The following is a 13,353-nucleotide window of genomic DNA, read 5'->3' on the forward strand; positions in this document are numbered from 1 at the left end:
CCCCCACCTTCCTGCCTTCTGACCTAAAAGTCAGAGGGTAGATCTGCCTGTTATTGGCTCTGGCTCCCCCTACTGTTAGCCTCCCTTCCTTCCACCCTACCAGTACGTACCAAGGAACACCAGCTATCTCTGCCCTGCTGTAAAGCAAACTGAAGTGTTGGGCATCATTAAGGATGGCTAAGTGGGCTCACGTAATGCAAGTTGGAGTTAACTCTTTATTACCAAGAACACAATCTGCCTGGACCCGGTGGCCTATCAGGCTTAAATGAGCACAGCAACTTCTTCCCAGCAGGTCTTGCCTCTATGAAGCAGTTGCCGAGACTAGAGGTCCCTGCCTTCCTCCAGCCGTCTATGTCCCCTTCTCCCCAGGGCTTTCCTGAAGCAATAAGAGATTGCGCCTGTGTTTCTGTCTTTGCTCTGTAACTGTATAATGCACACAGGTACACCACAACACTGGGAGAGCTGTGGTGTGTGTGTGTGTGTGTGTGTGTGGCAGGTTTCTTCCTCATTGTTAGAGGTAAGTAGTAGGAGTCACTGAGGCTGGTCTTTCTCTTGACTTCCATGTGACCCTGAGGTGAAACTGCTGCTTCATTTGTCTCAGGTTAGGTGATACTGATCTTTCTCATGGCTGGGCCTGCTTAATTAACCAAGCCAGAAAAAGAGCTTTCAGATCTTATGAGATGAAAGAAGCTTCAGAAAAGCAATGTAAATGAAGATGAGAGTTGAAGGACTGTGTCCGCTAGGTGGCGGGCTAGAACTATGGGCTTTGATCCAGACTAAGTCACACTTTATAGTCACACTGAAATCAGTCGGACAAGTTAGGCGTGGCCAACTTAAAATCTGGATCCAACCCTATGTATGTGGTTTAATGCACTTGCTAATTAGCTCACCAGTACCCAGATGTTTCTGTTATTGTGAGGTTTCATCAGTGTTTTGTGAATAGTCACTATAATTATTTTATATGCATTTACTTTCTGATGGTAAGAACTGTTCGAATATACCCACAATGTAACTGGCTGTATCTAACTATATAAATTATTTATACATCATATAAACATAGCTCTTTTCACATTATCTAGTTGAGTAGAAGCAATTAAGGACCAACATTTAGAACAGAAAATACAAATAGATCAGTTCTTATATATGTAATGTCCAAAGATAAGCTTTTGTATTCCATGTATGTACAAATGAATCAGTTTATTTAAACGTAATGTGCAAATAAAAGCTTTTTCTGTTCCACGTATGTCTTAGCGAAGACCAGTGTCAAACGTAACAACTTTTAAGAAGCAGTACTTGCAAAAGACGAACTTTTCCTTGTAATGTTCCACATCTGCCTTTGCAAAGTATGGTTGTTGTATACAGCTGCTGTGTGCAGGTATCAGACAAAGGAAACGAAAGATCTTAACATGTGCCTTTGCAAAATGTTGTTTGCTGGTATCAGACGAAAGAACTTAAACGTGACAAGAATTCCCGGAATAATACCTTGTTTTGCCCTGCTGGACTTCGTCAGCCAAGCATACTCTAAATAATGCAGATAAAATTAATAATGTAGTTTTTTTTACAAATTAGAAAATAAAACATATAACACACGTATTGAACAATGAATCTACATACCATATTTTGTGTATCAGAGACATGACACAAACAATATTGAAAACAGAATCATGTATAACCACCCCAAAACCCAAATCATCATGGATGCACAATAAAAAACTTGTCTGGAGGTTGCCATTGGTTATTTAGTAGTAAGTAAACCTGTGGTAAAGCATGAGTGCAAAACATGCTCTAGATCAGGCTTCCTCAACCTCAGCCCTTCAGATGTTTTGCGACTACAATTCCCATCATCCCTGACCACTGCTCCTGCTAGTTAGGGATCATGGGAGTTGTAGGCCAAAAAATATCTGGAGGGCTGAGGTTGAGGAAGCCTGCTCTAGATACATTGGCTAATGCCCAGCTTGTGTTGTGTTGGATTGGACTTGAAAGCAGTCTTGGTTAAGTTCTCCTAGCATTCTGTCCCTGTGTGTGAGTCACTATCTTTCTGAATGGGAGTGACTCACACTCTCAAAGTGTCTGGTGGAAAGGAACAAAGTAGCACTTCCAGATTGTCACCATTTTCCAAGATGGTTTCATGCACATACCCAGAATGTTAGGTTTCTGCTGCTAAAGTATATTAAAGGACTCTGTTGCCCTAGCCGAACAGATCCACTTTTTTTAAAAAAGGTAAGTTTTTGCAGTTTGGAAAGTGTCAGAGAAATGGACTGAAAAGTGTGGGATGAATGAAAGGCTAATAAACACTCCACAAGCAAACCAGGATAAATATTGCATTGCATATTCTATGCAGGGGCAGACAAACTTCAGGCTTGCAGGATCCACTTTGGTTTTCCTAGAACACAGAGATCCACCAAGTGGAGCCAGGTAGGTGCAAAAAACATAAGCTTAAAATAAAAGAACCCTATGCCAAGGAATTTGAGAACTGCTTTGAGAACCTCAGGTGTGAGAAAGCTTTGGCCCTCCTGAAATTGCTGAACTACAACTCCCATCATCTCTGACCATAGCCTTTGCTTGCTGGGCCTCTGGGAGTTGTAGTTCATCAACATACAACCGAACTGAGTTCATAGTCCTTCCACACAAACATCCACTCCTGATTACCTGCACCCCATAACACTTCCTTCCTGCAGTATAATTCAAGGAAAGAGGGGGTCATCATCTTGTTGCCATTGTTAAACAATTGGGAATTTCAATCCATGCCAATCTACTACACATCAAACAAAGAACTAGCAGTAGATCCTGATCCCCCTTCTGCCCACCCATTCTCTAGAACCAATCTGTTAATGGTGTGGTAAGTGGGTATGTTTGTCTGTATTCTGATCTCTCCAGTGTTGACAACCTACCAGAATGTCACTCTAGAACTGCTGATTGCAGGATCAGGTTGTGCACTTTGGCAAGAGCGAGCTGCAGACACATTTGCTGCCTGAGTGATGCCCTGCACCCCAGAGTGAAACGCAGTGTTACTCGTCAGCAGACAGAGCCGTGCAGCCAACAGCGCATTAAGGCAGCAGCTGCTGACGTCAAGGCTGCTTATTGGGGGCTGAGCTCCCAGATGGATAAGGCTTGGATGAGGGGCCTGAATGCATCTTCAGTGCAGGATGGGCTGGCGGGCTGCTAATTTAAGCATCTGTTCTGCTCATTGTGGTTGATTGGAGTAAAATCCTGCTGTGTTTTTGAACTCAAGGTGCTGCAGCCAATTTCTGATGCACTAAAAAAATAAATAAATAAATAATCAGCTATGCAGTCAGAGCCAGCCCAAACATATACTGGAGAACTGCAAAATTCAAGTGGCATTCATCTTCCTTCCAATGAATGCAGTGCACCATCTATTGGAAAGTTTTGCTGAGCAAATCCCAGTTAAATGAAAAGGAACTATGCAAGAATGATCATTGGTATGCTAGAGCTATATTTATAGGGAGGTTTATGCAGTGAAGTTTTCAGAGATGGTGTATCCACTTAGCTATTTGTGGATGTGTTTCACTACATATGATCTACATAAGGAAATCTTCTCCTGTGCCAAAAAGGAAATTAATCAGCAAAAGTAGGTTTCTCTTGCAGCTTTAATTAGCTGTCCTAGGTCACCTTGCCCAGAAACGCTCAGAGTCGCAGGTCACCTTCCTTGCCTGGTGATAGAACTAGCCAGGAACATTTGCTACTGATGCAGAGGTATATTCAGAAGCGGCTGAAATGCCTGCAAAGCTGAAAAGGGCAGGCTGGTGGTGGTTACAATGGGCCCTGACTGTGCAATGCATCTGTCATGGCAGCAGATGGTTTGAAGAGTTGGGTCAATGCCAGAGCAGAGACCAAATAGAAGGCACCATCTCTACCCCTGCTATAGTGCTAATCCAGATCAGGCTACCAAGGCCTATTATTTACTCATTAAAACCACTCACACAATTCATGTCTAGTTTTGTTCTTAGAACAATGGTTTAGTGCCTGAGGTCATGTACACGTTATACCATTCAAGCACATTCAAAAGCACAATTCCCCTCTTAAAGACTTCTGGGCACTGTAGTTTGCAGACCCTCCAAGTGTCCCTATTTTCCAGGGACAGTCCTAGATTTACTGAAGCCATCCCAGTTTCTGATTTGATCCCAGAATGCCCTGTATTTCCTTAGAACTTTCCTATTTTAATGAGATGAATGTTGGAGGGTATGGAGTTATCTGACCCCCGAGCCATCTGAAGGCAGCCCTGTATAGGGAAGTTTTTAAATGTTGAATGTTTAAATATGTTTTATATATGTTGGAAGCTGCCCAGAGTGGCTGGGGCAACCCAGTCAGATAAAGGTACCCCTGCCCGTACGGGCCAGTCGTGTCCGACTCGAGGGTTGTGCGCCCATCTCACTTCCGGGTCACGTGGCCAGCGTGACGAAGCTGCTCTGGCGAGCCAGCACCAGCACAGCACACGGAAACGCCGTTTACCTTCCCGCTATAAAGCGGTACCTATTTATCTACTTGCACTTAAGGGTGCTTTCAAACTGCTAGGTGGGCAGGAGCTGGGACTGAAAGACGGGAGCTCACCCCACCGCGGGGATTCGAACCGCCGACCATGCGATCGGCGAGCCCTAGACACTGAGGTTTTACCCACAGCGCTATCCGCGTCCCTGTCCCCAGTCAGATAGGTGGGGTATTAATAGTAAATAATAATAATAGGAATAGGACACCTCTATTTTCATCAGAGAAATGTTGGAGGGTTTGAATTTGCCCCTCACAAAGCTGCCATTCCCAGTAGCCCCTTAACAAACTACAGTACCCAGAATCCTTTGGGGTAGAACGTGCTTCGAATGTGTTTTAAATGTACAGTATAGAGGCTTCTCAGCCTGAGTTATGAACCAGAGAACTGTGGGGAAGCTGAATGTGACCCTCCAGGCCTACCTGTCGGCCCTTGGCACTCTCCTTAGCCACACCCCACATCAGCCCTAATTTGCACCTTCTTCTACTGATTTTGCCCAGCTGGAATGTGCCCCTGAACTCTCCGATAATGCCTTTTGCTTTCCTGGAGAATTGTTTGTTTGTGTGTGTAGCAATAAGCCTGCTGCACAAAGTAACATTTATGTTTGTCGTTTTATCCATTTTTGCCTCTGGTTTCATCCCCTACTAGCAATTGGCCACCAAAAGGTTGATCAGAAGAGAATGCAGCCCTCAGTCTGAAAAAAGTATCTCAGCCCTGATCAAATTCCTCCTGCAGTTGCAATATGCATTATGGGAATTAAAAATTTACCTGCCTTACAAGGTTGTTAGGGATGGACACCTGGACAGAGGAATTTTACATCCCCTAATGCTGGAAGGTACCCAACCCTGTGGTAACTTTGGTGCTATGCCAGTATAGTTCCCCAGTATCAGTTTATCTTAGGGATCCACCAGTATGAGGAGACTTGAAATTATCAAGGCCCAAGCCATTTAGGGCTGGAACAGTGCAATCCAAATCATGCCCACTCAAAAGTTAAAAGTTGCAGTTCTAATTTTAGAGAGGTAACTGCTCTTTCTGGGCCACTGAGCATCAGAACTGTATCATCTCTTTCTCTCCAACCAGATCCACTTTTGTCTTCTTCCCTGTTGCCTCCAGCAAAATAAATGTTTATGTTAATTTATGTTTCAGATTATGTGCATGTCTGTTATTGTTTTCAGACATTATCTGCTTTGTACTTAATTGAAAACCTTGATATTCATATACAAAAAAAGAAATTAACGCCATTGAGTTCAGCAGGAATTAAATGCAGTTAAGTATGGAGACAATTGCAGCTTAAAGGATAAAAAAGCAACAATTTGAATTGGGCCTGGAAGCAAATTGACAGCCAGTGCAGCAGCTTCCAAGGTGGCAAAATATGAAGAAGCTGGTCCACACCTGTCTGCAGGCAAGTCAATGCAATCTTCAATAGGTGAAGCTTGCAAACTGTTTTTGCAGCTCTAAGTACCAATGATTTGATCTGGATAAGTAAAACAGAGGGGTGGGGCAGGGGATGCACCCAAAAATAAAGCAATGCTTCTGAATGACTGCAGAAGATGGAAACATATGTGGTATGCTCAATTTACTACGCACTCCGCATCCAGTTTGCTTTTGTTGCTGGTTTTTGAAGCTCCTTACATCTGACGGTAGCCACAATCCATATCAAGCCTATGGCTTCTTGAGAAATATTGTTGTTTGATGCATTTTTTCCTTCAAACCAGATTCAGCTTGACTAGAAGGATATTTAAGAAGGATGTTGAAAAGCTGGAACATGTGCAGAGTAGGGCAACCAAGATGATAAAGGCTCTGGAAGCCAAGCCTTAAGGAGGAACAGTTGAGGAAGTTGGGAGGTGATAGGATAACCATCTTCAGCTATCTGAAGGGTTTTCACATGAATGATGAAGAAAACTTGTTTTCTGTTGCTCCTAGAGGGCGGGACCCGAATGAAGGGATTCAAATTACAAGAAAGGAGAATGTGACTAAACATAAGGAATAACTTTCTGACAGTAAGAGGTGCTTGACAGTCAAATGGATTGCCTTGGAAAGTGGTGGAACTCTATTCGTGCTGAGCTTTAAATCACTAATTTGAACATACCCATAGAATCTACATCTCAGGAGTGGTGAGCTCAGGAAACGCTACAACTGGAAAAGAGAACTGGAGCAGGGTTCAGCAAACTTTTTCAGCAGGGGGCCAGTCCACTGTCCCTCAGACCTTGTGGGGGGCCGGACTGTATTTTGAAAAAAAAAATGAACAAATTCTTATGCCCCACAAATAACTCAGAGATGCATTTTAAATAAAAGCACACATTCTGCTCATGTAAAAACACCAGGCAGGCCCCACAAATAACCCAGAGATACATTTTAAATAAAAGGGCACATTCTACTCATGTAAAAACATGCTGATTGCCAGACCGTCCGCAGGCTGGATTTAGAAGGCGATTGGGCCTTAGTTTGCCTACCCATGAAGTGGAGCTTCCTGAGAAAACCCTGTAGCTAGTGGAGGCAAGTGAGGGAGGATATTCATAGATGTTTAACCAGTGTCAGCTTAGCAAACAAGCAAAGCAGTGCTTTTTTCTAGGAAAAGAGGTGCCAGTACTCACCATACAGCTGTTACAGTAAACACCACACTTTTTAACAACAACGAAAGAGGTGCCAGTACTCTGTACCCTTGAATACTCCCTGAAAAAAAAAGCACTGGAAACAAGAGTATGTTCAAAATAAAATGTCAGATCAATCCATCTGCCCGCTCCTTTAATGAGATTTTGTAACAAATACCGTACTTCAAAGAAACCCTGCATTATAAAAGAGACATCAGGTCGAAGAGGGTTTAAATATTTCATCCTATTTAATAAATAGATGTATCCTGGCAGCCTAATTATGAACAGAGGACTGGAGTAGCACAATCTGCCAGGAAAGGGCAATCATTTAGCAAGTGATATGCAGCCCAGCAATGAATTTATTCCTGATTTTCTGTAGCACTCCCCAGAATGACCGTACATTGTTCTTTGCCCTCCCATATGTACAGTCAATTTTCTAAGAAAGCATTTCCATTAGTTTTCAGACAAGAGTGCCTGTTTCCAGCTCTGGCTAGTTTTCTACTGTAGCAGGAACCCCCCCACCCCAATCATTCTGTTTGTATAAACTTCACACACACACACGCCACATTTCTGTTATAAATCCATAGAAAATCAACCATACATCGGATTTGCACTGTTCCATTTTTATTTTACTCCATATGACAAGAACTAACAAAGGGGGGGTGACTTAGTCCTGGTCAGCCATAATCCCTTCACTGTCTCAGCACATCCACAGGAGCCCTGCCCATGCCAACCCTGATGATCCCAGACAGAAGACAATCAAGATCACAAAGAACTTGCATATGGGAGTGGATTCAACATGGTCTGAAACAAAGGACACTGATCAGATCTTCCCTCAGGGGGCAGGAAACTGCCAACTCCCCTCTGTCACCTGGAAAGTACTCATGGGGAGGGGGAAAGGGGGAACCAGCCAGGTGACAAGACACTCAGGTTACCACCAACTCCTCCCTCAGCCCCTCCTCTCTGTAATGTATGCCTCCCTCAGCCCCTCCTTTCTGTAATGTATTCATGATGTTTCTGGGGGTGGGCTTGACCTAGAGGAGGGGAATTTCAAAAGTTTTTATAAGACCTTGCACACTATTCCTGGGGGTCTTTCCTCTCTCCTGCACGTGAGGGGAATACCCTGTTGCAACAGTTCAATAAAGGCCAAGCCTACAGGCTGCTGTTTTGCTCCAAGTTATCCTGGTTGGTGTCTTTACTTTTTGTCCAAGGGAGCCCTCGGATTTTTCCTGTAACACTAGCTACAGCCCCTTTTGGACAGAGACGATCTGGCCATGGTACTGCACACTCTGGTAACTTCCAGATCGCATCATTGCAATGCACTCTACATGGGGCTGCCCTTGAAAAGGACTCTGAAACTTTTAACTGCCCCAAAATGGAGCTGGATAACTCAGTTGGTTAGAGCATGATGCTAATACAGTGGTACCTCAGGTTAAATACTTAATTCATTCTGGAGGTTCGTACTTAACCCGAAACTGTTCTTAACCTGAAGCACCACTTTAGCTAATGGGGCCTCCTGCTGCTGCTGCACCGCCGGAGCACGATTTCTGTTCTCATCCTGAAGCCAAGTTCTTAACCTGAAGCACTATTTCTGGGTTAGCAGAGTCTGTAACCTGAAGTGTCTGTAACCTGAAGCGTATGTAACCCGAGGTACCACTGTAATGCCAAAGTTGTGCAGGTTCAATCCCTATATGGGACAGCTGGATATTCCTGCATTGCAGGGGGTTGGACTAGATGATCCTCAGGGTCCCTTCCAACTCTACAATTCTAAGATTCTATGCAACAGCCAGCTTATTGGATGGGATTGCCTTTAGAACTCATATAACCCCTGTTCTAAAGCAGACGCATTGGCTGCCAGTTCATTTCTGAGCCCAATTTAAGGTGCTCTGCTAGTGTTTAAAGCCGCAAACAGCTTAGGCCACAAGCATCTCCTTCCCCACGGACTCTCCTGGGTCTTAAATCAGCAGAGGGGACCCTCTTGGTAGTTCCATCTCCCTCAGAAATGTTGGGCATGACCCCAGAGAAGGCATTCTCTGTGGCAGCCCCTAAGTTGTGGAATTAATTCCCCACAGAGGTACGTCTGGCTTCTTCACTATACAGCTGAGGGCCCAAGCATTTTCATATAAATGACACATGTACCCAGAGCTCTTGCAAGGCGGTGATTCCTGCATTGCAAGGGGTTGGACTGAATGACCCTCGGGGATCCCTGACCACTCCACATTTCCGTGAGCTGGGGCAATTGCTAACACATGACACTGTTACAATAGAGAGCCATCTTCCTGATATTGCACGGATCTGTTTCATGTCCTCCGGTATTGTAAACTCACCCTCTCCTAGCCTTTTTAAGGTTCCCTATTGAGAGGCTTAACTTCATGCTGTTTTCCTTAGGGAAAAGACTGGAGAGTTAGGGGGAGGTGTACCTCTTGGTCTCCTGAGGCAACCTGGCGGATGGGAAGCACAGCTGATCATTAGAGTGATGTGCCAAGAAAAGCCTTGCCTCAGGGCCATCTTTGATCACCTCCTGCTTCTTACTGGTGTTCTGTGTGTTGGTAAAACCAATTCCACTGGGGCTCATTGTGCAAAAGGTGTACCCCATAGACAAGTGTTCCTTAGGGCCATTCATTTGCAATCATCACATCTTCCAGTCACATGTGCACCTGGCAGAGCTGTTGTCCTTTTGAAGTCTTCAAGCCTGCAGAAGGCTAAGCTGATCCTTTAGGACAAATAGGGCCCTAAGCCAGCCTATCCTCTCTCTGTCCTCTTACAACCAGTTCAGAGGGTAGCGTGGGTTGTCAGCTACCTCCTCAACCTTAGTCTTACGTGTTGCACTTGTAGAACCCAGCAGGGAGGAAGGTGGGGACAAAAGTAGTTTTTGTTCGCTCTGCCTGTCAGTGGCTTTGGTGTCCCCTACAGTGAACCTCCTGCCTTGCACTCTGCCAACCCCAACCACAACAGGAACCAAGGACCCTTCCCTACATATATAACCTCTCTCACAGGCCTTTTGAAGGGTACTGAAATCCCCACAGTGCACCTCAAAACAGTGGAGCAGTCGACAGCACAGATTTAAACCACTTAAACCAGGAACAGGGAACACAGGGATCTCCAGCTTATAACGCCCATCATCCCTGACCATTGGCTATGTTGACTGGGGCTGATGGAAACTGGAGCCCCACAAAATCTGGAGGGCTGCAGGCTCACCATCTCTGGGTTAAACAGTAATTTCCTCTCCCCAGGGAACGCTGGGAGTGTAGTTATGTGAGGGGGTATCACATCAGCAGGTCTCTAACTGAAGGCCCCAGCAAACTACAGAGATCTGAATTCAAATCCCCACTCAGTCATGAATCTCAGTGTGACCTTGGGCCATATTTCAGCCTAGCCTACTTCACAGGGTTGCTGTGAAAATAAAATTGGCAGTGGGACAGGAGAGAACCATGTATGCTGCTCTAAGCTCCTTGGAGGAAGCGCAAGATATAACAAGTAACAATGATGTTCAACTGAATGTACAGGACCCCTTTTTTTGCAAGGTATGGTTCTTGATTCAGACACGGGAATAAAAGCTTACCTTGTGAGTCAGCAAAAGAAAAACTGCAAATGAAGCAGCGTCTGCCCCCCCCTTTTTTTGCATGTGTTCTATATTATGTTTATGCACAATAGAATATATCTTGCCTCAAGGCAGAAAGGGTCTGTGTCCTCATGCCTGGTCTTTGTCTTCAGAAGACAAAGAACAATTCCTTCCAGGACAGGTATAAATCTCTTTGATGTTACCCCCCCCCCCCACAAACCCAACCCTCCTTTGTCAGCTTTGCAAGGTGATATCAGGAGATCAGCTCAGAATGAAAAGTCTTTAAATAATTTAGGAAAGAGGCTGAGCTGGGGCTCAGAAATGGAGATGTTTGGAGCTGTATTTCTGCAAAAAGAAGCCAAAACATGTTACGTTTATACTGGGGTGGGGAAATCTCAGGCCTGGGGGCTGAATGCAGCCCCACCCCAGGATTCCCTTGGGACTCTCACCAGGCCATGCCCTTCACCGGTCCTGTTCCATGCCTTCCTCAAGTGCTTTTACATGGCTAGTCCTTGAATTGTGACAATGCCCATTGCATTTAAGGCACGTCTTATCCCAAAGAATCCTGAGAACCATAGTTTACTCCTCACAAGCTACAACTCCCAGCACCCTTAACAAACTACAGTTCCCAGGATTCTTTGGGGCGGGCAGGAAGTAATGTGTTTAAATGTATGCAGCTAGTCTGTGTGTGCAAAAACTCTTGACTTTTGGGGGGCCTGAATGTCACATTGCTCTACTCACTTTTGTCTTTGGACCCACCCACCTGACATGCATCTCCCGGCAGTTTCCCCCAGAGTGACTGCGGTTCTTGGGCCAAAAAAGGATTGCTACTTGCACCATGGATAGCGATCCTGTTTGCATTTCTAGCTGTGCAGTTCTATCTGCTCAGAAATAAACCTCAATTGTACTCACATGAGGTTTACCCCCAGGTACTGCAGGTCTGTATATTATTACTGCCTTAAAACCTAATGACAGTATTGAATGGGTGGAATTTGCATAAAATGAGCCTCCCTCCTCTTGAACATGGAGATTTGGATAAGAATGCTGGCCACGATGCGGAATTTGATATCTAATTACAGTATTATCAGGCTGGGCGCTCTTAAAAGGAGGGAACAACATTTCTGGGAGAAGAAGGGGCATCGAGCCCTCTCTCTCCCTCTTTTCTTCTTCCTATTATTGCAAGCCTGCTGGGGAGCAGGGATCTGTTTGTACTCTTTTCATTTGATAGCATATGCCGTGAAGCTGCAGAGTCAGTCAAGCTATAAGCTGAAACAGGCAAACAAACATATTGGATGAAGCCCCCAAGTCCCCAAATTCATACTGCAAATTCACCAGTGTCCAGTCTGTTCCAGTTCTAACCGGAAGTGGGGGAGCGGGGAATCAAATTTTTAAAAAAATTCAATTTAGAAAAGCAAGAACATCCCCAATGGATAGGCTGCCAGTGCTACCTCCTGTTTAGCAGGATACAGCCAGCTCTACGGATGACATTTCGCTGCCACACAGCTCTCAATCTTGTTCTGAGTGGGTTTCCTGTGGTTTCCTGCCAACCCATCCCACTTTAAGCCTTATTAATAAAGCCTTATGTAACCGTGCTGTTGGCAGACACGTTGCAGTATCAGGTGGAACATCTAGTGGAAGGATGCTGTAATTCAGAGAATGTGCAGAAATGGTGGTTATGTGCATGTGTGAGGGGGAGTAATGTGATTAAACAACTCGGAGAGAACAGGAAAACTTGGGGACGGTTCCTTGGGATGAGAAGTGTGAAATTGGGGGGAAAGTTAAATTGTATATGGAATGGCCACTAAGGGTGAAGCAAGTAAACAGACAGAGCTGGGTCAGGTTATGCTTTCTTGGTGGGAACCTCTGAGCCTTCATTCTCCCAGGCACAACCAACTGTCACTCCAGGCATCTTCCCATAGGGATGCGGGTGGCGCTGTGGTCTAAACCACTGAGCCTCTTGGGCTTGCTGATCAGAAGGTCGGCGGTTCAAATCCCTATGACGGGGTGAGCTCCCATTGCTCTCTCCCATGTTTAGAACTGTCACTCCAAGCATGTTCCAGTCTCTCGCTTCCCCTGGCCCTGGCCCCAAAATTCTCCATCCCACCCGAGTGCTGTTAAAACCTTCCACCAAATAAAAATATAAGTATTTCCCCCATAACATAGGAACAGAAGAAGCTGCCTTATACTGAGCCAGTTCAGTGGTCCATCGCCACTTAACTGACAGCAGCTCTCCCTACCTGGGATTGAACCCAGGGCCTTCTGCATCCAAAGCAGATGTTCGACCACTAAGCCACAGCCCTTCCCCTAAAGAGCTAATATATAATCTAAATTAAAGAATTATTCCATACCCCACTCAGATCTGCCTGGTCCATGTAATAGAAGGCTGGGTGTTTTGGGGTTGATGAATCTAAGTTCCATTGGAAAAGAATAGCATGTGTATATACTGTCCTTGTCAGGATTAGGAAATTAAGTAAATATGCACCTCTTTCCAGTAACCACCCATTACCTCCTTTCTCACTGGGCTGCACTGTGTCCCTAAGGTCAATATTTTCATGTCTGGATTACTATAGAAACATTTCCCGCAGGAAGTTGCCACGGTTTCACCCTCTCATCCGTTACCCCCTCTGAATTCACGCAGGAGGCATGACTGAGACAGATGAAGCTGCGGCTCTTTGATGAAACTGACTCAAGCTTGCAGT

This window comes from Podarcis erhardii (genome assembly GCF_964252035.2).
Source record: "Podarcis erhardii genome assembly, chromosome: 7".
In the NCBI taxonomy this organism is placed as follows: domain Eukaryota; kingdom Metazoa; phylum Chordata; class Lepidosauria; order Squamata; family Lacertidae; genus Podarcis; species Podarcis erhardii.